General features: G+C 44.8%; 1 long non-coding RNA gene across 5 annotated transcripts; it reads left to right on the plus strand.

Annotated features, from left to right (window-relative positions):
* Window positions 1–9,103: 9,103 nt before the first annotated feature.
* LOC136291447 (uncharacterized) lies at window positions 9,104–25,825 on the plus strand. 5 transcript variants are annotated; one of them, XR_010721540.1, is made up of 7 exons: window positions 9,104–9,237; window positions 12,065–12,237; window positions 14,584–14,743; window positions 14,814–14,846; window positions 18,440–18,751; window positions 19,963–20,064; window positions 20,775–25,825. It is a non-coding gene; the product is annotated as an uncharacterized lncRNA (long non-coding RNA). The 5 variants fall into 5 exon arrangements; XR_010721539.1 differs by lacking the exon at window positions 14,814–14,846 and having other exon boundaries at window positions 20,775–25,824; XR_010721542.1 differs by lacking the exons at window positions 14,814–14,846; window positions 18,440–18,751 and having other exon boundaries at window positions 21,975–25,825.
* Window positions 25,826–26,908: the final 1,083 nt, after the last annotated feature.

Genomic DNA, 26,908 nt, shown 5'->3' on the forward strand with positions numbered 1-26,908 from the left:
AAAAAATCCCACTCGCCCCCCAGCCGGCTGCCCGAGCCCCGCCGGGGACGAGAGGGAGAGGCGGCTCCGGCGAGCCGGGGATGCGCGGGGGATGCGCGGGATGCCTCCCGCCCGCCCTCCGCCCGGGCGCTCGCCGCTGTCCGCCGCCGCCTCCGCTCCGGCGCCGGCCCTCGCCTCTCGCGAAGTGCCCTCCCTGCCGCCGCGCCGGTGGGTTTTACTCTCTCCCCTCCCTCCCCTCCCCTCTCGCCTGTCACTACAGCCCAACTCCTCGGGAAGGGCCCTCCGCGCCTGCCTCCTCGGCCCCGGCCCCCTCCTCCGCCGCTCCCTGCCCGCCCCCCGCCGCTCCCACGCCCACGCGTGCTCCCACACTCACCGCCGCGCCCCGTCGCCTCCCGGAAAGGGGAGGGAAAAAGCCAAAAAGGAGAGAAAAAAAAAAGAAAAAAAAGGAAAAAAAAAAAAAAAAAAAAAAAAAAGGAGGGGGAAGCGACCACCCCACCGCCTCAAATCCACCCTCCATGGAAAGAAAAAAATATTTTTAAAACCGGGGGGGTGGAAGTCCCGTCCGGGCTCAGCACGCACCTGCAGCCAGAGTGTCCCGCCGCTGCTCTGGCACCGCTCTGGGGGGCGGCAGGGGCGGGGGGAAAGGCCGGGAGCGGCGGCCGGGGGCTGCCCCCACCGGCGTTCCCCATCGGCGGGAAGCCGGAGCGATCCTCCTGCAAAAGCGCACCGCTATCCCGCCAATTTCCCACGCCTGTCTAATAGGAAAAGAAGAAAAGGAAAAGGGAAAAAAAGAAAAAAAAAAAAGAAAAGAAAGAAAAAATGAAAAGAAAGAAAAAATGAAAACAGAAAAGAAATCGGGGAAAGTCAGTTTTCCTGGAGGTGGTCGGGTTTATTTCCATGAATTTCACTTTGCAGCAGAAAGGTTAAAATAAGTGCTTAGGTGTTTAATTTCTCACCTAAACAGCAGACTTGGTAATTTTAAGGGAAATAAAAAAAAATTACATTGTATCAGCTCTCACTGTCGCCAGCTCGGAGAAATGAAATAAATCAAAGTTAAAAGCTTGAGTATCATTTAATTATGGTGTGAATAGCGCTTGGAAAGAAGTAGAACAACATCTCTAAACAAATTATGGCCGGGCCAGGAAGGAATTATTAGATTGAAATTTCATTTAGGCTCGGGAGACACGGCGCTTCAATATGTAATCTGTTATGCCTCATCTGATTTGTATGCTTAATTCAGCTTGACGAATTTATTAGTTTTCATAATAGTAAAAAAATTGAGCAGCACTATGGGCTAATGCATTGTGTGTACTATAAATTGTATGTCACCGTTGAAAGGCTGAAGTCTATAGAAATCTTTTATTAATGACAACATAGGAAAGAGGATTTTCTTGCAAGCCTTTAAGGAGTTCATGCCAAACCTCCGCGCTTCGTGTCTCGGTAGGCTATTAGCATATCGTCATACTAATTAGGCTACTTCATGAGTGATATAATTTCAAACTTTAAATTATGTTCTAATTAACAAGGGTTGTCCAATTTGCTTAATCTTCAAAAGGCTTTTGGCTTGTCTAATTAGTCTAAAGCATCGAGCATCTCCAACGCCCAAGAAAGAGCCACCAATAATAATATTTTGCGCGTTTTGAGGCGATCGCGGGCCGAGCCCACGCGGGGCGCGGCCCGCCCGTGGCGGGCAGGGCTGGCAGGGCTGGCGGGGCTGGCAGGGAGGCCGCTGTCCCCCGCCTCCCTCCGCCGGGGTCCCCGCAGCGCGCCCGGCCGCTCCCGCGCCCCCGCCTCCCCGGCAGCGGCCGCAGCCCTGCGCGCCTCGGCGCGGGCGTGCCGGGAGGTGTGCGGGAGAACGAGGAAAAGCGCCCGCTTCCCGGGGAAGGAAAAGGAAAAGGGAAAGAAGAAAAAAAAAAAAAAAAGAAAAAAAAGAAGAAGAGGAAGAGAATAATACCTTGTTGGCACGGGGAGGTGCGAGGGCAGCCAGCCTGCCGGGTGCGCTGAGCCGGGGAAGGGGCTCTGCCCGCCCGGCTCTCCGGCTCAACTTTGGCGGAGAGAAATGCGAGGAGGAACCCCCCCCCCCCCCGCCCCCCGCTATACATTTAACCCCTCCCGCACTGAGTTTAATTACTCGCAATAGTTGTTCTAATGTATGCTGTCACACGGGAGAATTGAGAACGCATATCGTTAATATGAATTAATCTTGATTTTAATAGCAACTGACAGCCGATCTCCAAAACGCCGAGCGCTCATCGCCGCTCCGAACGGCCGCCACCGGGACGCGGAGCGGCGCGGCCGCACGGCTGGGCCAACTTTCCCCGGTGCCGACCCCGGGGATCCCCGCGGTGCCTCTCCGCGCTGCGGGGACTCTCCGCGGCTCCGACCCCGCTCGGCGCCGCGCTGCCGCTCTGCCCGCTGCCGGCAGCGCCTTGCCCGCGGCTCCAGCGCCCGGCACCTTCCCATTCCCCCCCCCCCCCCCTTTTCCTGGTGATTGTTTGTTTGTTTGTGTTTGGGTGTTGGAGTTTTTTCGCGGAGCGCCCGCGCTGCCCATCCGCAGCCCCCGCCCGGAGTCGGGAGGGGCGCCGGGAGGAGCCGCAGCAGCCGCGGAGCCTCCGCAGCAGCCGCGGAGCCTCCGCCGCCCCCCGGCACCCCGGCGGCCCCGCGGGCCCCGCAGCCGGCTCTGCGCACCGCTGGGCTGCCTAAATAAAAGGAGAGCCCCCCCCCTCCAACTTACCCACGCCCACACCCTGACCCACGCAGACATCTGGGGAGAAATCACTGTCGCCTCTCATGTATCCATGTTCTGATTTACGATTAAAATTTAAAGACGCGCATTCATATTTTACCGAACCTAATGCGCCCTATGAATTTTTAATCCATTAAGATGCGGGCTACACTTTGAGCAAACTCTACCTTTGTTACGAGGGCAGGGCAGCGCCGGCCCCGGCCCTGCCGCCCGGTGCCCCGCACCGCTCCCGGCCCCCGCCGCCTCCGGGGCGCTCCCCCGGGGCTGCGGGCACGGGGGGCGGCCCGGCCCCGCCGCCGCGGGGGCTCCGCGGGTGCGGACACATGCACCGCCCCGGGACGTCCCGTTGGGGCATCCCCGCACGCCGGCGGTGCTTCGGCATCCCCGGCCCCCTCGGTGCTTCCAGCCCGGCATCACCGGCCCCTGCTCCCCCTCTCCCAAATCTCCTCCCCCGCTCCAAATGTGCGGCCGCGCCGCCGCCGCCAGCCCAGTCAAGTCACGAAGTCAAACTTCAAGCTCGGAACGATCAATGAAGAGTTTTGCCGTCCGTGGCGCCTCGTGCTTCCTGGCACTAAAATAAATGCAAGAAATCGAAACTTAATTACTTGAAAGAAATCCAGAAATCCCTCCGCATAATTTATCCAGGCTTTTTTTTTTTTTTTTTTTTCCCCGTGGCGTTTGTGTTGAATGCACGCGTTTGACTCCGCGCTCTCCTGTCCCCAGCGCCGCCCCCCTCGGCAGGAGCGGACCCCCGGCTGAGGGGCGAGGAGAAATCCTCATTTGTGCCACTCTCTTCCCCCATCCGAGAGCATCTCCTGGGGCAGGGTGGCGAGCGGGATCCTCCCCTCACTGCCCGCAGGGTCTGAGCCCTGAGCCAGGCACTCCGTATGTATTTTCTGATCAGGAGTGCCTGGCATAACAAGCTGAGTCTCCTAAGCGTGAGGGAAAGTGCCAATAAAGTAACTCAGTTATTCTGACAAATTTCCCCCTCTGTGATCCTCCCGTGGATCCCGCGCTCCTCATGGATGGAGTATCACACCTGGAAGCTCGGAGTGGGACTCTGATTGGCAATGCAGCCACGGTCTTCTCATTTGCCATCCAGCCCAGCTGACGAGAGCCCTGCCTGGTGAGCCTGTCGCTGAATTCACTGGGACTGGAAGCCTGCCGGCTCGGGAGCAAACTTTATCGTAGACACCTCATCGAGAACTTGAAGTAATGTTATGAAAGAATGAAAAATACATTTGGGAGCTGCCTGGAAACTGAAGTACATTTTGATTTAACTTACATTAACAGAAACCTAATGTAGAAGTGAAAGGATCTAACAAAACCATTAATAATTTAAAAATAATTACAGATAGTCTATCCTTACTATTCATAACCACTCAACATTTTAGACAAAGAAAGCTGAATATTCTTCATGGGAGAACGATGTGAGCAGACTGCTAAGCAGGAGCCATCCAGCCCTCACTTTCTCTCCTCTGCTCACACACACTGCATATTCTTGCACAGCACCCAGGACACCATTCTTAAACTGCTTTTCCAAGAGGGAGAGTGGAGGTGGAGCGAAGGCCTGTCTTTGTACAGGGCTTTTTGGCATTCATTTTGGCACGGATTTCAACCCCTCCTCTTTGTTGGAGTTGCTGTTTGAGGCGGGCCCAGTGTGGCAGGGGAGACCAAGAACACTCCTATGCCTCCTCAGGCTCTTCCAAGGCTCTGCCAGTCCTGGAGACCTCAGGAAAGGCCTTTTTCATCCATAGCCTTGGCTAATACCAGTGGCAGTATCCTGACCCCTCTTCTGTGTCATCTAGCTGCTATCAGCACAGCAATCACCTGCTTGGCTGGCCATGGTGCAGAACCAAAGTTATTTTTAATACATTCATTTTAATTCAAATTTCCATTGTATGTTTTATAGCTCAAGGGTCGTGAGTGTCCTGCAAGGCTGTGATTTTGCCTGTATTTCTGATTGTTTGGATTTGAGTTGGGGTTTTTGTGGGGTTTTGTTTTGGTTTTGTTTGTATGTTGTTGTTGTTTTTGTTTGTTTGTGGGTTTGTTGGGGTTTTTTGAGATATACCTGCTGTGCAAACACTGTACAATCAGAGCAGCTGGATATGCAGTGAACTTCACTGCTCTTCCTTACAGATCAAGATAAAATTGTACAGAGGGAAATTCAGACATTAAGTGGCTTCTAAAGGAAAAGAAACACTGGATAATACGAAGCAGATAAATTCAGATCTAACTCTCACATGAACACAGAACTCACCTTACAAACCATCTCACGGGTGGGAGCCCTCCCGAACCACCGCCCCAGCTCCTGCTTGCATTGAAAGCATTAAGACCTCATGGATCATTAAAAAAAAATCCTATAAATCACACTGTGAATGTCCTTGGGACTCCACTCTTGCTGATTTAGACAAAACCCTGGTATCTTAGATTAGCCTTCATTAATTATTTTCATTAATTCCCCTTGTTATAGATGTATTATCACAAATCATATTCCAAACACATTCCCTAATTAAGCACGAGATTCCTCTCTCCCTGGCTCCGTGTGCCATTTAACTGGAGCAATGAGGACACGTGTGTTCAGCCTGGTGCCTGGAGGCTGGTGCCAGGCACTCGGTGCAACGAAAGATGGTGCTTGCATTTCAGATATCTGTCAGGGCTTGCTGTTAACTGAGGGAAAATGTTGTGGTTTTTAATTTGATCACCAGCATGGGTACGTCCTCAGCTCAGAGCTCTTAGCCCTTGTAAATTTTCTGTGTCTTCCATCTACTTCTTCAGTGTTTGCAAGAAAAAAAATGATTTGCTTTTCTCCCCCTTCCACCCTGCAAGGTGTTGGCTGATCTCTTTCCATGTCCCCAGGATTCACCAGCAGCCTTCTCCTTCCAGCCAGGAAGAAAAAACTGACAGTCAATATGCATTGGAAAAGGTGATGAAAACCTTGTGATTCTGAGCAGGCACAGTTGTGTCACTGGGTTGGTGTTGTACCTCTGAACCATTAAATGGTGTGTTAAAATACTTATTTAGGGGAGACAGGGTCATGTGGTCTGTGGCATTTGGTGTGTGCCACGTCACGGACTGTGCTTTCACAGTCTCCATAGTTTTGCTGAGGTCTGGCATGGACTCATCCTCCTCCATCAATGGGGCGTGGAAAATGTCTGGGAATTATTCTGTTTTCTCCCTTTGATTCAATATTCACACAATCAGAGCATGGTGGGACTGGAACCTGACTGGTGGGGAAGCCTCGCTAGGACCATCATCTCCAGGAAATATGAAATGTCTGCCGGAGCATCTGTCCCTGCAAGGCCAGGCACACTGAGCTCTGACCTAGTCCTTGAAAACCAGGCTTTAATTCCCACGAGATAAATCTGTGCATAACAGCAGTGATAATGTCGGGGGGTGTGCACCTTACATGTGGGCACAGACACTCGGCTAAGTTTTATTCAAAGCTGATCACAAATCCCCTTCATTTTATATTGGTTAAAATTCAGCAGAAATGCTTTCCACCTTTTGTACAACCTCCAGGCACACATCAAAGCCCTTCCCTTCCCACACGGAGCTTGGGCAGGCATCCACCTGTGCTCCCTAGCCCTTTTTGTAAATGAAGTATTGTACGTTTTGAAGACTGTTAATATAATGAAATCAAGTTGTGAAATGCATCTGCAGCTCGCATCAACATTTCCTGTTGGAAGCAGCGGGTTAGGACTGTGTTATCACGTGTCTTCCCCAGTCCTGAGACAGCCATCGAATTCCAGTGAAATCTCTTACAAAGGCAATCAAGACGATCAATGGGAGTTTTGCCAGGAACATCAAAGCTTATTAAATGGTTCTGTGTTGAGAACTGCAAACACACAGACACGCAGGAAAGAAGACAGCTCTGAAAATGGTACTACGGAGGTAAAGAAAAATTGAAGAAAGAAAAAAAAATGATGCTCAGAAAAAAAAGAGAAAATAAAAAGAAAAAAAAAAAAAGAGAGCAGGAGATTAATAATTGACAGGTGTATGTACAGCCAATCCAAAGCAGAGTTTAAAATGCAGACAACTCAGTCCTTGGCATATAACACAAACTTCTGTAGAGGCATGTACTCACAAGAGCTTCTATCCACACATCCTACTTGAAATATTTTGCCTAATTGAACTAAATTCATGCTTAACTGCTTTACTGTTTGCTTTGACGGGGGAGACCAGGGACAACCCAGAGATGCTGTCATTTGGAGCCTTTCAAATCGTCAAGCTGCATCTGTGTGACTCTGTGTCTGTTGCTGTGCATATAGAGAAAATGTGGAATCAAATCATATTTTTACTCGTTAATCCCTTAGCAGTTCTGTTGCCTGGTAGGTGCCCTGACACGGTGAACTTACTTGAGTAAAATGCATTTTGCTTTCCATGTTTAGGCCAGCATGTTTCCTTGGGTAAGTGAATTTGTTGCTGCACACCCATGAGATGAGGAAACTCTTCCTAACAGGTTGCAGCATCCCTGTCTTTCCCAGTCACCTGGGCTCCCAGTGCGCTCGCCTGCCTCTGAAAATGTTCCTGCTGGGTCTAGACACACTAGCCCAAAGTAGGCCAACATGGTGGGGAGGGGTTTTGGCCTTTTGTGGTGGTTTGGGTTTTGTTGTTGTGGTTGGTTTGGTTTTGGTTTTGTTTGTTTGTTTGGGGTTTTTTTTGGAGGGTTTTTTTCATTTGGTTTTTTTTTTTTTTTTTTTTTTTTTTCCCTGTTAGTTTTGTGTGGATAATTAGCGAGGTTTTTATTAAGGGTAGAGTTTCCAGGGTTTTTTTGCTTGATATAATTTTTAATAATGTTCGCGCATATCTCCGAATGAGGAGGTTGGATCTGAAGAAGCTTTTACAACCATTCGAAGTTGTCTGCTCTAAGTGCTGACAGCTGTGCGATGGCTTTTAGTGAGAGGGGGATGCGCTCGGGAGTGCCCGGCTTGGAGTCGGGCGGGGTCCCACGAGGCTTTCCAGGGCAGAGTCGGGAGGGGAGGCCGGGGTGGGATTGGATGGGGTGGGATGCACCGCCCCTGCCATCCATATAGATACAGCTGGGGCAATCGGGAAGTTAAATGCAGCTTGTGTTGGTGAGTGGAGGGTTTGGGGCTTTGTGGGGGGGCGGTGTTTGATTTTGTTTCGCTTTTCTTTAGTTTTTGGGTTTTTTTCTGGGAGGTCAAGGCAGCCCAGGTGCTGGGGAGGCGAGCTCAGGACCAGGATTCCCCCGGCCCTTCTCTTTCTCCCTCTTCTTCCTCTGTGGTCCCGTTGATGCTTTAGGGACCAGCGACAGCCTGAGCTCATCTGTGTTCCCATGGCTCTGGGGAGCCCTGAAAGTTTGCTCTGGGTAGGGTGACTCCTGGAAGTGCTTCCAGAGTGTTGGCTGGTACCCTGGTGTTGGCATCTTCTTACTGCCTGGCCCTACTGCCTGTTTATAGGGAATTAGGAAAATTCCTCTCCTCCACCAGAGCCAAAAACAAATCCTCCTTCAGGTGCCCAGCAGAGTGTTGGGACTCAGCTACTGCAAGGATCGTGCAAGAGGTATATCTTGGAATGAAATGTGATTCTCATTTCATGTCTCTCTCACACCTGGTGCCCTTCCATGTCCCCAGAAGGATGTTTCATGGCGTGTCACAGTATTTGGCAGGGCTTGTGTCAAGTGCCAAAGAAGGGTTTTGCTCAGAACACTTAAGAATGGACCAGAAGACCAGAAAAGTTCAGGAAGCTGACAAGTGAGGGAGGTCAAAGCCACTGAATCAATTAGCAGCCCAGCTGCTTTAGATAGTAAAAGGTGGTGGTGAGAAAAACCCAAAACAGGTAGGTAGAAAGAATATCATCCTTCAGGCAAGTGAGGGAAAGGAAGTTGATGAAAAGAGTTTTGCTCTATTTGGTTCACAGTTGTGCTCCAGCTGTGAGTGGGAGCCTGGCTTGGGAAGAGGGGCAGGCAGGGGTGGTTTGGGAGCTGCTGCAGAGGTCAGAGGACTCGTGTGGGGTTTGATGTTCAATATTCATACAGCTGTGTTTTAGCAGGGCGAGCTCTCTACACATGGCTGTCGTTTTCACAATCTTGTAGATAAGCTGTGTCAGCACAGCTTTTATAAATCCCATTTTTACCAGAGATTTATGATGTAGCTGTAAATGTGTGCTCTGGACTGGTGTCCTCTGTAGAGGGTTTTAGTGAGGAATCTTATTTTTAGAGGGTTAGTGCATTTATTCTCCATGCCTAAGATACACGGTGAAAAATGTAATTTATAATGTGGCATAATAAAAATGGATGATGTTGCAGGGGCTAGCAGACTTTCTTCTCTACCTGCACAATATATCTTTCTGGTAACATTTTGATAACGATTTTACATGTGCATTATATTGGTGTGAGAGGTGGTGACAGTGGGTCAGGCAACAGAAGGAGCTGCTGTGTCAGCCTTGACCTTAACCAAGACCGCTATCCGTGCATAAAGAAGCCAAGCTGGTTAAAGAGGGAGGGAAGAAACATTGATTCAGCAAAGGTACGTGACTAGATTTTGCTTTTATTTATTCCACTTAAAGTCAGAAAAAACTGAGTCAATTGGAAGTATCTTTGCTGCATTAATACATGTGTGAGTGCTCCAAACATTTCAGTGTTCTTTAAAAATTCAGCCAGACCTGGGAATAGCTGGGTAGCTTTCTTCTGAGAGCTGAGATGTGCTGCTCTTTAGCAAGACTATCTGCTTTTTTTAAAAAGAGGCAGTCCAATGTTCCATTTGGCTTCAAAACAGGCTGCAATTCACTATTTGAGTTTGTGTGGTGTTGCTTTACCTGTTGTAAGGTAAGATTTCATTGCAATAATCAATTCTTTTGTTTTTCCTCATAAATTGAGCTGTTCCATGTAAAATGGTGGAAAACAACAGATCTCCATATCTATGAACAGTTGCTGGTTTCCCTCAAACTCAGGAACTTAAGGTACCCCTGGCATCTGCAGAGCAAAAGCCATGGAAATGAAAGATGAAAGCAGGACTGGTGCATTTCTGGTGGGCAAAGGTCCTGTCAAGTCAAAGGCCAGCTATCCAATCGGAGTTTGAGCTGGACCTAGAGGAAAGACAAGCTGTGTTAGTAGTACTAAAACTAAGGAACTGCTAAGTGGAATTTGCAGTCTTATTTTGGTGGGGAAGTTTGCTTGTTATTTTTTGTTTATTCTTCCCGTTAAAAAAATTGCTGATGAATCAGAGACGACAAAAACTCAGTCCTTTAGTGTTTGCACACAGTTACCTCTTGAAATCATCACCCCTCTGTGTTTGCAATCAGAAATTCCTATGTAAGTTAGCACTTCCCTAGTTTGTTAGTAAATGAATGTATGAATTGGACCTTAAATCCTATGCTGGCATCCATCAGAGTATTAAGATTTTGGGTTATAGCATTGCTCAGGTTAGGGCTCCAACATCAGTTTTTTGAAACCTTTCCAGTAGTAAAAAAAAAAAAACAAAAAAACTCCCAACTATAAGTTAACAAAGAAATTATTTCAGATTTTGTGATGTCCTTGCCAACTCCTTTCTTCCCCCTCTTTGATAGTTCGACTAAGTGGGAGCAAGGAAGAGGGAACATCCCCTTTTAGATAAATCACCCCCAACACTCATTATGGCACAGGGCATAAATGAGAACTTTGGCCTTTATCTGAAAGAGAAGCAACTTTGTCTCTTTTAGATTGCTAAAGTTTTGCTGTTCATAACTTACTTGAAGTCTAGCAATAGGTTATGCTTATGTGCAAATCGCTTTTTTTTTTTTAATCTGCTCCTGATTGTTATAATCTGTCATGAAAAATGAGAACAGCATTTTGAAGCAGGTAGAGGACACTGGGATCACAGGTGATGGCAGTGCAGGATGTGAGCAGGAAGCAGATGCCTTCTGGGGGTAACTTTTGTTATTTCGAAAGGTCTGTGTTTCATAGGAAAAGCAGTAGAGGACAGAGAGTACTTGGTGTGAGAGGGTGAAAAGTAAAGCACTACTTCTTCGGGATGAAGCTTTTGTTCCTCTGGTGTGGTGGAAGATAGCGCTGTAAGGGGTTGGGGTTTTAAAATTTTTGTCAGTCCTTGACTCTGCAGAAGGAAAATCTTCCTTCAGGACGGGTCCAAGGTATGGAATAAGCACACCCAAGAACTGAGGACTGATGCTTACTCCCTTCTGTCTCAGGTCTCAATCACTCTTCTGACTTGCTGATATAAAAATCTCATGCCCATCACCAAAACAAAGTGAAATAGGGGAGCTCTATAGAAACATGAAAATCTAAGCAGAAAAAAAACCCCAAACAACTAAGCATTAAAAAAATACACCCTGATGAGTGGCTGGGGTGAGGGTAAGGGAGCAGAGTAACCCCAGTGCAGTCATTACTTGCGCATCCTAATATGCAGCAAACAGCAGCACCTGGATGCTCCAGTCCTGAGCATTGACAGCTGGGGAGAAAGGAGAGGTCCCAGCAGGCCAAAGATACAGGCAGGGGGTGAGGGGTGCTTGCTGTTCCTCTGAGCTGCCAGGACCTCGTGAGGAGGGTGAGTTTGTTCTGGATTAATGTGGTGGTTTCGTTATCATAAACTCAGCTGGTAGCGAGGGGATTCTGGGGTTTGCATAACTGCAAGGGAGAGTCCTGAGAGGAGGTGTTGGGTGTTCGGCCTGTCATACACCCAGACTGTGGGTGGTTGGAGTCTGCAATTTTTAGAAGCAATTAACACAAGGAGAAAACCCCTCTGACCTAGTGAGGTGAAGCAAATATGCATTTCAGTGCTAATTCAAAAGAGTTTTTCGTCTTTGCACTTAGCTAATGCAGCCCAGGAATTTAATTTTTTTTTTCTGAATTGGGATTGAATTAAGATTTTAATCCCATTTATTTCAAGATCATGCTCCAGAAAATCCTGCACAAAAATGCTGTGGCAACTGACTGATAAACAATGGGTTCAGGGTTTAGAAATCAGCCTCTCACGGCTGGTTGAACTTTCTTACTGGCTCCAAGTTTCAGGAAGTTCAGACTTCCTAGGCCCAGCTGCCATCCAGCCTGGTAACCACCACAAACTCCTTTTTCCTGATGTTACTCGATCGTGTTCAGTGAGAGTCTGATTGCAAACAGCTGAAATCAGATACTAATTCCTTGTGTGTGGGGCATGCTGGAGTCTTATGTCCTGTTGGTCTTGCAGTAAATTGAACACAGGAGATTTGGCAGTAGGTGGACTTGATCATGTCGATTTTCATAAGAAGCTGACCAACCAAAGTCAGTGGAAGACAACTGCTCTTAATTATTTTTAATCATCAAGCAGCTTTAGTCACGAGGGTGACACAGAAGCATGAGGCTGCCTGCTCTTTTCCATGCAGGAGTGGATCCTGGCAGAGCCCATCCCTGGCCCCTGGAGCTCAGCTGTGGGATGGTGCTGAGCTGTCAGCTCTTCAGAGTGTCTGCTCTCCTCTGGTGCACATTTGCATGCTGAGAAGCACAACAAGTGCTGGCTTCTGGCTGGGGTCTTCAGAGGCCACTACGACACCAATAGGTAAAAGTTAATTGCAAATTTATTTCTACATAGCAGAAACACTTGGGGCCAGTTTCCTTTAAAGGAAAAGGGAGGAAAAGCCTGTTCTACACCCATTTGATTAACCTGTGCTGTTAATCACTGCCAGGTTTATGAACCTCTATTATAAACTTGTTACTCGAAGGGGTTTCGGTTCAGTGGTTGAAAAACAACTTTAGGGCCTGGGTAGGTAAGAGTAGCAAGAAGTACAAGTCGCAGCACTGAGCCTTTGAAGAGGTGTAGAAATAATTAGCAACATATTTCATGTGGACTCTTTAGCCAAGAAATCCTGTCAGGCCTGTGATTTTACCAGAACATGACAAAAATGTAGAAAGAGTTCTACATTTATTCCAGCATAATGTTGATATCTAAAATAATTTGCTGCATTAGAAGCTATTTTAGGTCACAGGTAACAGCCTTGGACTGCTGAACTGCTCTATCTGCTGAGGCTTTTTCAGAGAGCATCTGAAAGGCTCTTTACACTCTTGTGTCTTTTGAATTTTTAAATCTTTATTTCATGGTTGCAAAACATACGACGTAGGTGAAAACCCGAACTGCATCTTAATAAAGCGAAGTGATGAATAAACAGTAACCCATGCAACTTCAGGAGGTGGAGGGTAATACAGCAGGTAAAATAGAAAACAAAGGCAGGAACTTCTCCAAACCTTCCAGTGGGAGGGGAACACAAACAAAACCTCAAGGGCATGTCCTGCCACACACATCCCTGCCCACGCAGGGGGCTTAGAACTAGATGATCTTCCATGTCCCCTTCCAGCTCAAGCCATTCTATGATTCTGTGATGCCCATGCATTTCACTCAAAGGTGACAGAAACTTTATTCTTATTAGTAAGCAATAAGCAAAAAACAAAAGCCTAAAGAAAATACCTATCTGGAAGTTGATGGTATTGCAAGTGTCTTACATACCAAGCCCAACACTGGTTAATCATAGTTTGGTTTAGCATCATTCCAGTTGGTTTGAGTTTGCTGTTTATTCTGCTGTTTTGGTTGTTTGGGTTTTGTTTTTTTTTTCTGTTTATGTGGAAAAACGATTTGCTTTTTAGGGCAATTCCTTCTGCTCTCCCACTTGCAAACACTAATCTTTGATCTCTGGGGAACAGCCCTACCTCCTTGCATATGGCTTTACCTCATTCCTACCTGGAGGAGCTCAGTGGGCTTTAGCATGAGTTTTGTCCAAGGAAGAATTAATTTAATTCACTCAACGTCACCCAGCACCTGCTGGTCTGTGTGGGACCCCTGTGAGTAATCCCTGCACTTAAATGTAAAGGTTATTTTAGCAGAAGTGTGTTGGGCTCTGATACTTCCAGAAATGCTAATAGGACTTCCATGAGGTCAGGACTTTGAATTTGGAAACTAAAGCCGGGGTTAACTTCAGTTGTCTAGAGTACCTTCTCTACTAACCTGAATAGAATAAAGATTTCACTGTTTGCCTTTTCTACCATGGCTTTCTGCCCAGCTTTGAAGTCTGGAAGAATAAATCAAATTCGAAGAATGAACTTCATTTTTACCTCTGGTTCAAAAGTTTGGGCTGAATGGTGGTAATCTAAGTGCAAGACCACAGGGCAGTGAATCTCTTAAGTTGTGGGCATGAGGCAATTTCTGCCCCTTCTACTTGCATCAGGAATTACACAGACCTGTTTAAATAACAGCTACAGTTAGTTTTTAAAATCGCTTTAGCGCATTAATCGTTTTGTGTGCATTTGTATTTTAAGACACTAGTGCTTAGGCACCAAGGTAAAACACCCAGATAGATACAAAGACAGCTTTTCTCCTTAAAAAAAGTTCATCCTTCCCACCCTGCTTTTAACCTGGAAGAAACGCTGTAGAAATCCATGGGCATTACCAAGGCAAGGTGTGTGATGGAACAAGCAGGTCTGTATTTTTTGGTCTAGCTTCAGTCTTTTCTGCTGGAAGCTGACATTAACTTGTGTATTTCATATCCCCCTGACTTATTTGATAGCCATCTCTGTGGCGAGTTTGGGTGTTGTTTCCACAGTAGCCCACAGGGCAGGTTTTACCCTTGACAAGTGAGTGGAAGCAGTGCCACTCAGCCATTACTTTTTAATATGCTAACCAGGGAAATGAGCCTTTTAAGTGCCTGATTTGCAGGAGGTCATCATTAGTCTGTCAAGGTATTCCTTTGCTGCCATCTTCTATAAATGTATTTGATATGGCAACTCCCAGTTATGCTGTTTTGAGCAGACAAGACGTACTGTTTATGAAAACAGACTTCTTAAAAGCAAGCTGTGGTGGCGGGTAGAGGAGGAGAGGTTGTTTACAATATTTTAAGCCAAACGGTTCCTTTGGCAGGAGCTTTTCTGTAACAAGTGAGAACAACAAGAATTAGCTCTCTCAGCACTTCAACAAGCAGAGAATTTTGTCTGTAATGAGAAGAATGAGACTTGTTTGACATAAACTACAGAACAACACAGCAAAGATGAAGAAGGAGGGCAGAAATACATTACTGAAGGTGAGAAGAAACAACTTCACTGCTCTACTGTGAATTCGGGATTCTTGCTCATTATAATGTATAATTACAGCTGGCATCATTCCAGAGGAGGGGTTGAAAGAAGGTAGGTCTTACCAACTGTGCTAAATTCTGTTGGGGAACTGACCACAGCAGCATCCCACCTGAGTTGGTGTAATCCACGAGATTCCTGTTTTATTCTTCTATACCAGGTCCTTCTTTATGCAGATATGCAAATTCTCTCTGGACTCCTGAGATTTGAAAACTGATTAGAATTTTTATGTTCCTCCGTTAAGGGTAAAAATAGGCTATCCCAAGATAGACAGCCCCCCAAATTGTATACTGATCTGAGAGAATGGGAATAGCTTACTTTTGCCATTAAATGAATAACTTCTTTCAGCAGCCATAGCTTGGTTGTGTCTCTTCTGAAGTCTTTGCTGTCTTTCTGAAAATTTTAGCAATACATTTAGAGAAAAGGAGGCTCAGGGGAGACCTTTCCACTCTCTACATGCCCTGAAAGATTGCTGTAGCCAAATAGGGGTCTGTCTCTTCTGCCAGGTAACAAGTGACTGGACCAGAGAAAATGGCTTCAGGCTGGATATTAGGGAAAATTTCTTCTCCAGAAGTGTTTTCAGGCATTGGAATAGGCTGCCCAGGGAAGTGGTGGAGTCACCATCCCTGGAGGTATTTAAAAGATGTGTAAATGTGACACTTAGGGACATGTTTTGGTGATGGACCTGGCCGTGCTGGGTTAATGGTTCGACTCGATCCTAAAGGTATTTTCCAACCTAAATAATTTAGAGATTCTGTGATTCTAACTCTTATCTGTGCAGCTTTCCTTCTGTTTGGACAACAACTGTGTGCTGCTTATTAATATTTCATTTGTGCACATGCATGCTGCTCAGAGTGGTGCTTATCCATGCATAAAAGGCTATTAATAACTGATCCTGTATGTACCTATTATTTGCCAGCATCTTATTACAGAAGCAATTCTTTTTGCCCAGTTCCACCCTGGTGCTGGAGGCTCCACCTACTTATGCTTGTGTTCTCTCCATGCCAGCCCATAATTTTTTGATTGTGCGTATGAGAATAGCTAAGAAAATCAAGATGCCTAAGGATCTTAAAGCAACTAAATAATTTTTTAAAGAGTTTAGGAAGAATTATCTTGGAACTATATTTTCCTTTTATTTCCTATTGGCAATGCTGTTTTCTTTACTAGAGATACCTGGGGAAAGTCGAAATGTGGGTTAAAGCCAAAGGGATGCGCATTTCACTGTATTTTACCTCCAGTCTTTGGTTTAGACCCTGGTCTGTTATGAGGCCATAAAAAGGGTTAATGGGATTGTAATCTAAGATGCAAAACAAGGTTAGGTCTGCTAAGCAAAAAAAAAAAAATTGTGATTATGTTGAAGTAAAGGTTTATGGGGTTATTCCTATTTAACGAGGAGAAAAGCATGCATGCCTTGTCTGAGCATTTGGGTATATATAAAAAAATGAGGTTATATATGGTCTACTGCATTTTATTTTTTTGTCTTTATGATAAAAGATTTATTAAAATCAGCAGGAGAAAAAATGAAGAGAGTTCTTGCAATTTCAGGTCTATGGTGTCAGTTTGGAAAACAGGGTGTTTTTTGTTATTGTTGGACATTTTCCCCTTCAACACTGGTAGGAACTTTAATTAAACCAGGTACCCATATGTTTACATAGAAAGACAAATAGTCTGTTTATTTCAGCAGCTGTTCAACAAGCCACCAGCACAATCAATTAGATTAATCCCAGGAAATAAAACTTGAAATAAAGATGATATCTGAAATCATTTTTATTCATGGTTAGAGACCATGCAGATTCTTTTGACAAGTTGAAAAATCTTATGGGTGATGTTGAAAACTTCAATGTACAAGTGCTAATTCAATTTGAGGGCAAAAAACCTGTCTTGATAGAATGGTTTCTGTAGAGATATTACTAGGATAGCAAACCCCCAAGCAATACAAAGGCAGCCTGAGTATTGTATGCTCATTACCTGAATTTTCAAACACTTAACAACTGTAAGAAGTATGAATATGCAAAGCTTCCAGACTCTGACCAACGTTTTCCTTTTTCCCTTCTGTTCCTGGAATGAGAAAGCCAGTGGTTTATGTCAGTGCATATATCTGTAACTGCCATTAGCTCAGTTTAAAGTTGCATATGGTATAAGGTCACAGGTCTCTAACTCAGCAGAGCATTTAAGTAAATCAGCCTCTTTAGCAGCTGCAGCACCTGAAATGTGTGTGTGAGTACTCTGTTGAACTGGGGCTAAAATTTCAGCTCTTGTATCTTCACAGCTGTTCTGCAGGGGAGATAAAAGGTGGACCTTGCATAGACAGCGTGATATTAAGAATTTATTGAATCACAACTGGGGAGATTTAAAAATGCTAAAATGGGAATGAATTCTTTCCTTTAATGGTGAGGATCCTAAACACTCTAACTCTTCTCTAGAAGAAAAGACACAGAGAAGAGAGACTTGCACTGAATGTCTTATGTGAGGGAATGGTTTGAATAAGAATTGCCATCCCATGTGGAAGACCCCTTGACCTCTGTGAGGATGTCAGGGACTTACTGCCAGGGTGAGTCTGAAGGCTGCAAAGGCAGTGTTAATTTGCCTAATTTTTAAGTTCTGGGCCAGATCATGCAAGCTCTTGTTTGCATATCTAGTCCATTATGTCTGAATATTTTGTGGCAGCATTTTATGACAGATAACATATCAACCCTGATGTTGTAACTGGGAATGAGATAAGCCACAAAGTGCACATCACACACTGGCATTGTTGCCTGACCCTTTTGCTTTTTCTCATGTGAGCTGTGCCACGAAATATTGATAGACAAAAAAACCCCCTGAGATTTCTGTGCAAGACTTGGAGTCCTGTGCTTACTGATGAATGCTCAAAGCTTTAATATCTAATCCTGAACATGGGTGTTCGTATTTTTTAAAAAGTTAAAATCATGCTGCTATAAATAAAGGACGCCAGTCTCTGCAGGTTAAGGCTAACAGGTCAATAGCAAATCTGTTTATATTAGGTTGTCTCTTAAATATAGGAAAAACCTGTTCTAAAAATTAAAAAGCTGAAGAATGGTGCATTTAAAAAAGCAGTTGATGCACAATAAATGCTTTTATTTTTTACAGAATAGGTTTTTATTCTGTACAGGCATTAAAGGATTTCTTCTGGGCATTTTTTTCCATAACAGTTGTAGTCTTTCTCCTCCTCCTAATCCTTGCTGGTGCTGTTTGTGACTTCTCAGCTGCTTGAGTTCTTTGACCACAGAATCATTTGGGTTGGAAAAGACCTCTAAGATCATCCAGTCCACTTGTTCCCCCAGCACTGCCAAGCCCAGCACTAAACCATGTCCCTAAGTACCACTTCTACCTGTCTTTTATATACCTTCAGGGATAGTGACTCCACCACTTCCCTGGGCAGCCTGTTCCCTGGGAAGCTTGACAACACTTTTGGTAAAGAATTTTTTCCAAATATGCAATCTCAGCTTCCCCTGATGCAACCTGAGGCCATTTCCTCTTGTCACTTGGGAGAGAAATTGACCCCCCCCACCTGACTACAACCTCCTTTCGGGTAGCCGTAGAGGGTGGCAAGTAGATAAATATTCTAGATTTTGACAAAAGTTTTGAGGCTCCAAGCAAAGATCTGAGAACAGCTGTATTTTCTCCAGGCTCCCTAAGTTTTGTGGATGCTCACATCCATGGGACCTGTTGCAGCACGTGTTTGCACCTTCTGTTCAGTCTGAATGCTCCTGTTGCCTTTCTCTGGAAACGAAGAGGCCAGTTGAGCACCATGGGGTTGTGTTTCATTGTGGAAAGAGGTGGTGATGTGCCCTGGGAGCTGAGAAATGCTTCCTGGTCCTTAGTGTGCGCCAAATTACAGTGGAGGAGTGGAGGGGGAATGTCACTGCAGTCTGGAAGTGTGGCTGGGATTTGAAAAGAGACTTGCTAAAAGCACAGCTGCTCGCTCCAGCATCTCCACGGTGAGTTTTCTCTATGGACAGATTTTTTACTGGAATTTTTCATGTCTCCACAACTTCAGTCTAAAATGTGAAAGTCAGTTCAAGTTTCCGCTTAAATGTTGTCTAAAAAATGTGTCCACCTACTTGCCCAGTGTAAATGTGTAATAACATATGTATTAGCAAGCACATACACATTTTACTGAGCTCAAGAAATTAGGTTATGAGCAAAGAAACCTGGTGGTTTTAGAGCTCTAAATCATTTGTAAAAAAATCATCTGGTGAATGAAAAGCATAGGGGAGGAATGGTGTCACTTTTATGTGCCCAAGGTTCAGAGCATGACTCAGTCATAACTACAGTGGGCACTGCCAACTGCTGACAGGGATTTAAGGTTTTAACTGCAGTGTGGCATCCTAGCTGAGAAATGGCAAGTAAAGTGAGTAGTAATCAATATGCTGCTGCTTTCTGGAGTTGTACACATTTCCTAATAATTCACATTTCTGTATGGCTGTTATTGCTAAATATGACCAGAAAAAAAGGGGCTTGTGAGAATAAATGAAGCATCCTATTGCTTCAGACTGTGTTATGTCTGACTTGTGCCAAGTGACTCGGCGTTAACTCTGTAGCCTTCCTTTTGCATGAGAAGGCTGGCTCTGTACTTTGGAATGCTGAATAGAAAATTAAAAATGCAGGCCAGTCTTCGGGAACATTTTACTTACTGTTTTAATAAACTTTTGTTTATGCCTAGAGGTGCCATTAAATTACCAGCCAGACATTAATATACAGTACACAAGGGATCTTGTATATAAGCAATGATTATTACTGCGTGACTCAGATGGAGCTTGCTGTGCACCCAGAGAGCTGGTGGACGGGAGGTGAAGCGGGAATACCTGTCTGCATGGAGAGTGGTGCTGCTTAGGCAGTGCTGGATGTGCCAGTGGCTTGGGCACGTTTAGAGGAAAGCCATTTTCCCAGAGCAGGAGTGTGACTCAATGGTCTGTCACGGTAGAAACACCTCTGCTTTGTTTCACAAAATAACAGAAGGCAAGGACATGGTGTGGATGATCCTGGAGCTAAAGGCACTAAGCAATTTTAAGCTATTACTCTGGACCCCCTTAAAAAAGAAGTCTTGTTCCCCCACCAAGCATCTGCTTCACTGCTGATTCTGGCTGTGCAGGGATGCTGGAAATGGTTAATTACAAACATGGCTTTTCTTCTATATCACTGTCTCCAGAGTGAGAACAGCACCTACAGAAACAAAGACTGCAAGAAGGAGCTGGAGTTACACTTGGACCATGGACACCATGCTGGACAGTCTGAGTAACAGGGTGGAGAGGTAAAATCGGGGATGTGCCTTGCTACAGGTCTTGTGATTGCTTCCTTCCACAGACAGGTACAACCTCAAATGCAGGAGTGTTGTAAGTTCATCTAGAAGGAAGAAATTCAGAATCCCTCCAGCTCCTGAAAAAATGTATGCCAATTAATTCTGAATTGGGATTTTCCTTTACATTTGATCTACTTAAGAATGCACCACAAGGAGAGCTTCCTATGAGGAAAGCTTAGAAATGCTCTCAGGGAAAAGGCACCATCATAACTCTCCCACTTCCTAAAGGGATCAGAGTAGAGCTCTGCTTAATGCACATCCTCTAAAGGAAATGTAAGGCCCTGCCTAATGCAGCCTCTTTAGGTTCTGCTGAAAAAAACCCCAACCAGAGGATCCCTCCCCATCTCTGCTCTGTTTCTAACTTCCCTACTGTGCTTGCTGGCTGACTTGTACCTAGTAAAAAAATAAATTAGTTCCTTCTCTCGCTTGCTGCAGCTCAAGGCTGTGGCATTAAAGCCGCTTTACATGGAAGGGAACGGGGGAGATTGGATGAGACCTGGGAAATGAACAATACAAAATCGCCCAAGGATGACTTGTGTGGCGTAAGCTGGATAGATGTCAGGCAGGGAGGGCATAGTGCTGCTTGGAAGTCTTTGTCAAGCCCCGATTATGTTGTAGGAGTATTTCAGTTTCACAAAAGAATAATTCTTTGCTTTCTCTAGGAACAGGAAAAAGAGAAGGCAGAGTGTCCCAGGAGTAGACCTATTCAGCAGTGTCCTGGTACAGGTGTGAGGCAGATGCTGAACACGAGAGAAAGGAGGATGAGAGGGTTTAGCAGGGCTGTTGGCTCTGCCAAAAAGCAAGTGGTGGATGTTTGAGCCCTGGATGTGGCAGAGGTGAAAAAGTCTTGTCTCCTGCTTAGTGAGGCAGCAGTAAAGGAAATGAATTCACAGTGCAAGGAGAGCAGCAGGGCAGTAGGCTTGGATAGAAATGACTTTCCCTTCAGGCTCTATCCCTCAAGGTGCTGTTTACCTTGGGATAGTTTGGATCCCAAAACTATCTAAAGTGTCATCTTTATCCTCTGCTCCCCTGCCATCCCCTTCTTAGTGTTTAAATAAGCAGTTTGGGCTGGACACTTCTGGAATAACAGCTGCGTCCAAAACTTTCATCAGATACTGCTGACTTCATGATCTGTATCTGATTAACTGCCAAAGAACTGAGGCAGTCGTGTCTTCCTTCTATTTGATGGTTGCAGGGGTTGTGTTTGTTTCCGTGGTTTTGTTTCTCATTTATGTCATTATTTGCCAGCAAAACACAATTGTGTCCTTTGTTTTAGTTCAGCTTTATTCCCTTGTCCTCGTGTGATACTGTTTTAGGCACAAAGCGTCCCAGTTTTTTTAATACTTCATGACTTATTAATGCTGCAGATTGCGGGATGAAGAGTTGTCAGCAACCTCATTTTTTATGTATTGACAGATATAATATCTGATTTGTTATCAGATAATCCTTTTAAAGGATTTCTTCTTCTCTGGTTGTATTTTTCCTAATTACTTAGTGTATTTCCCCGTAGCTTATCTCCCTTTCTGGCTCCACTTTTTTGTTTTTTTTTTTTTCTTTATCATTTGACATTTTTTCACATAAATGTGAACCCGATCAACATCAGACATATCAGAGCCCATCTATTAATGTGCTCTCACGCATCTCTAGGAGGGGATGTGTGGGAACATTCCTCTCAGGATTGACATTTGCAGCACTTGGAAGCACTCAGTGTTCTTGTGACATCACTTCTAGTCCACTTCAAATCAAGGCCACATAGGCTGGGATCAAATGAATATATTTGCCAATACTGTGGAATTTACTTCGATGCAGATCAAGTTATGTGTCTGTAAGATTCCTGTGGAATGCACTTCGCTTTTCTCCAGACTGATGGAGCACTGGGTCCTGGCCTGGGGTGAAAACAGGACACGGCAATGACCTGCAAAGATCCAAGAGGTGTAACAACAGGTGCCATTGCAAGATGATGTCAAACAGACAAATCTCCGGAAGTGTAAAGCCTTCTCTGGCATTCTCCCTCGGGGAAGCTGGTGAATTGGACCTGTTTCTTTGAATCTTTAAACTCTTCAGTGATATTAAAATCAAATTGGACAGATGCAAGATAAATAAGGCTCTACCTTCTTTCCAGCTAAGAGAATACAAAAATTTGGAGCATGCGCTGTCCTTCCTTTTGGACATTCCAGAAGATAAAGCTGAAGCTCCAAAAAGCCAGCTTTCAACAACCTTAAGGCAAGCCTCCTAGAAACTTCTAGCAGCTGATTTCTCTGGTGGCTGCTCCTTTCAAACTCGACCTTTGGGACAGGTTCCTGATTTCAGCACTAGAGGGGTTAGTGTGACTGCTCTCCTCTTTCTGCTTTCTGTGATTTACACACTTTTCCCATTATGAGTGGATAATTACCTTAAAAGCATTGTAAAACTTCTGCATCTGCACATCTGTACATCCACACCCAGGAATAAATCCCCTGTAAAATTGCAGCACAGACTTCTGTAGTGAAAATTCTCGTGATGTAGGTGTTTTGGTTTGATTATTATAATTTTAGCAGGTTATTTTTGTAAGCATAAGGAGGAATAGATATGAAAGTATCCCCATGTAATCTCTGAAGTCTTTTATTTAATAGGTTAAATGCAGTTGTTCATTGTGAAATCATCCAGGTAAGCTATTTCCTGTTCTTGCTTTCATTTTTCAGGTTTAAATATGTACAGCTTTTCATGTGTTTTTTTTTTTTTTTAAATTGTCTTCCATTTTTGAATTGCAGTTGAGGAAGCCCATAATTTGTATCAAAAGCACAGCTTTATTATGCCAATAGCTTTTCTTTTCCTTTTTTATTTAATTTTTTAATGCAACCTTCTGAATACATTATAGCTTTGCTGTCTACTGGGAGACTGTATGTCTGTGAAAAAGTGCTAAACATGAAAATTTCTCTAAATTTATATGGTCTCTTGGTAGTCTAGGAGAAGTCAAGAGAATATCATGAGTGGAGCATCAGTAAACGAGGTTCTGTTTCTGGTAAGAACAGGCAGGTTCTAGAAAAGGGATCAGCAAAACCCTCTTGTTGTCTTTTAAATTGTCCTCCTAATACCTGAGATTATCTCATGAAAATTTCACACTGAGCTCTTAAGTAAAAGAAAAATCGCTCATTTGTTGAATAACCAAATATGGAAGAGGACCTTTTATTACAAGTTAAAAACAAAAACATATTCTCCATTTAAGGTATCTGAGGGAGAAGAAGATCATAGCATAATAAACCCAAAGATTCACAAAACCTTTCATTATCTCACAGCTTCTGTTTAGAAAAGCACACTTATATGTGTGTTTAAGTCCCATTAAGTGCTGTTCTAAATTGAACCTGTACATAATTCCTGCTATTGCATTATGCTAAGGGTAGTAAGTCCTGCAGCTGGCAATACCTAAGTGATTATAGGTATTCAATAATATTCAGTAGCAAGAACCAAAATATCCCTTGCAGATGCCTAAAGCAGTATAAGCACCTAGACCAAGGCACAGTAAAGACTTGTAAATTCCTCCTCCACTAGGAAATCCAGATAATGGGATCAGTACAGCAATCTCCTCAATTTTCTCTGAGAAAATCTGAGCTCATGCCACTAAGTGCTTGTGAGAAATATAAATGTGTTGTAAACCGCCTTCCATATATTTCCACTTTTTCTCCTCAACTTTCCTATTTATAATTAACACCTCTCTTTATCTTGTTCATTCTGAGTATCTTTGTTCTTTTCAAGCTAAATTATTTAATACTATCTCTTCCTCTCGTTTAAGCTCCCTTTATCTGGTGATCCCCTCTCCTTTATATTAAAATCTCTCCTGTCTAAATGCATAATCAGGTGACATCTGCTACTCAGGAGCATGAAAATCCTCGCACATTCCCTCAAATAACTGCAGTTATTAGGCAGTGAGGTATGTGGTGCAGATCACAGGCTGGGCACATAAAAGGAATAGGCTCCAACCACACAAGGGTTGTTGTTCAAAATGTGAAGCCCCAAAATGTCCAGTCCTGCAGATATCTTTGCAGACATGAAAACCTGTCCCTGCTCACACCAACAGTCCTGTTGGTTTCAGCAGGCTACCTGTGAGCAACAAAAACTTGCTGCCATGTAGCTACATGTCACAGAGCTTATGTATTATGCAGAAGGGCCTTTGGAGGCAGGAAAGCGCCTGGAAGCCTTGAGGTATGTTTGCAGTTGAACAAAAATGAAAATTTGGTCATGTGAAATAAGAGAGAAGCTAAATTCTTGTTTCTGTACTATGTCTAAGCCACAGCTAAATATACTCCAAAATGTTTTTGTACAAAGTAACAGAGAATAAACATACACATGTGCCAGACCATTCCAGATCTATTTAAGTCCTTGGGTTTGATTAGAATATATTATCTGTATAGGAACATAAGGAGGAATGTGAAATGTTGCAGGAGACTGTTTTGGGTGACAGGACAGATGCTGGATTGGCCCTCCCTAGGAGGGACCAAATGACTCCACATGGATGATAAATTCTCTGATAGCAACAGTGATGCTGTCTTGGAGACAGATTTAGGATTGTCCTGCCAATTATAAAATTCACATGTAGTGTTTTCGTCCCTTCTGCTCCACTCCAGTGGGACACGGCAGGGCTTACAGAGTCCTCATTTAAAAGCAGGATCAGTTTCATCTAGTTCATCTAAGAGGTATAGATGCTTACCACAGTCATAGCAGGACAGCTTTAAAATAAACAAAAACAAAAACCAAACAAACCAAGTAAAATATCTTTGTACAAGTCTTTCAACACACAGCTTAGAATATCTGCATATGATTTTAAAGATTACAGAAGAAGAGAGCCTCGTGAACCCGGGTATTTTGTAACTCAGGTGACAAAAGATGTTTACTGCAGGCTTCAGATCTCTTGGAAAACATTTAAAGGCAAAGCATCCACTCAATAGCAAAAGAGAGCCTCATTAAAGCTTATCTTTTTATTTTGAGTGTAGACAGAAGTTCTGTTATGTCTGATAACCGTTTGGTTTTGGAGGCTTTTCTTGTTTGTTTGTGGTTTTTAGTGCATATATTTCTTAACTATTCTAAATGTAATACCCAGTGAGATATCTCATCCTTCTTTGGAGAAAGAGAAACAGGCTTGGGACTGTGCACTGGAAGTGACCCTTTGGAGGGACAGTTGAGAAGCACCTTCTAGAGCCTAGGACTGAACCTGAGGTTTCTAACTTTTGCCAATTAGATCTGCTGTGAGAAAATACCTGAAATTTGTTGGCAAAATTAACTGCAATTAACTTGAACAGTGAGGAAGATTAGAAATTCATTATTAGTATCCACCTGCAAAGAGTGAGGAGCAGGATATTTACTACCATGTAAAAACTACGATGCAAAAGCAAGGTGAAACTGCTGTCTTTATTGCACGATTGAATTTTATTGCCAGACTGAGCAGCTTCCTTACCTGCCCCTTCTTTGCATCCCTCTGCAGCTTCTGCAGGAATTGATACTGCAGCATTTTCATTCACTATGAAATTCAGCTTCCAGCTTCTGAGTGCATAACTTTTGACTTAAACAGATTGTTTATTATTGTATTTTTTCCTGAATTATGCTAATTATGCTGAATCTGCTCCTGCCTTCTAGCCCTGCCGGTGCGTGAGGTCTCTGCATCTTGCCCGGCTGGAACCACTAGGAGCAGGGTGAAAAGTCTCCTTCCCACCTCTGTTAAAAGCTCCAGGGCTGTGTACAAATTCACAACGAAACCACCTGGGAAACCATGGACATCTGCCTGGTCCCCTGCTGTGTTCAAATCATGCCCATGTTGGTGTGCTTTCAGAGCCACACGGGAAAAGGTGTGCATGCTCTGATCCATGAATGGTGCAGATGTCCTGGAACTAGGGCCTCCTGTGAGTGAGTATCTGCAGAGAGATTTAATATAGTTTATACAATGAGCATCAACTGTACGTCTTCATCTGATTTATCTCTCCTGTGCAGCAATCAAATCCTGCAAGTAATCAAATCCTACACTCGTTATAATCACAGCTTGCTCTAGATGAACACGATGCATTTATTTTCTCCCAAAACAGCCAACCGGCAGCGATTGCACAGGGCAAGTGCAATGAGGTTTTGCAATTTGTCTCCCTCCTGAGAAGGGAGCAAGGATCGACATGTACTCTAGTCAACTTTAGTAAAGCAGTGAAATGTGTAATCATTTGAAACCGCACCGTTTGGATCCGCTGGCGGGTGGGAGGAGGCACATTCCCTCCCGTATCCAAACCTTTCGGGTCTGATCTATCCCTGTTTAAACAAGCGAACCTCCCAGGACACGCAGGGATACACGCAGCTTGGAGCTCAGCTGAGCTTTCAGCTATAACCCTTTCTTTCCTTGTTAGCAAAAAGCCAGTGGCAGGGCTATTCCTTGAAGCCTGACTACATCGGCAGAGGCTGTGCAGGATGAACTTCCCCAAAATGTTCAGGAATCGCGCAGCAGAGCTGCCGTGCGCGGGAGCGCCCTGCGGGCCGGGGCAGCCGCGGGGGGAGCCGCTGGCAGTCTCCTGCTTTATCCTCTCCTGTGGGTGCGACTTGGGGCGCGGTGGCCGCGGCCGGGCGGGGGGATGACTCCATCGGGGACGCGCCACAAGAGGGGAAAGGGGAATGGAAAGCGCGGGTGGAGCACCACGATGAAGTTTTACGATACTGTTTTAATGGAAGCGTTTTTAGCACTGAGATAAAGCAGGGAACCTCCCGCCACTGGGAAGTGGCTGGCCGGGCTCGGGAGATGCTGTCGGCATGTCGCGACAGGGGCCGAGCAGGTGCCTTTGGGTCTGCCCAG

This window comes from Chamaea fasciata, unplaced genomic scaffold (assembly GCF_029207755.1).
Source record: "Chamaea fasciata isolate MVZ Bird 193981 ecotype frontalis unplaced genomic scaffold, bChaFas1.0.hap1 SCAF_6, whole genome shotgun sequence".
Lineage (NCBI taxonomy): Eukaryota > Metazoa > Chordata > Aves > Passeriformes > Sylviidae > Chamaea > Chamaea fasciata.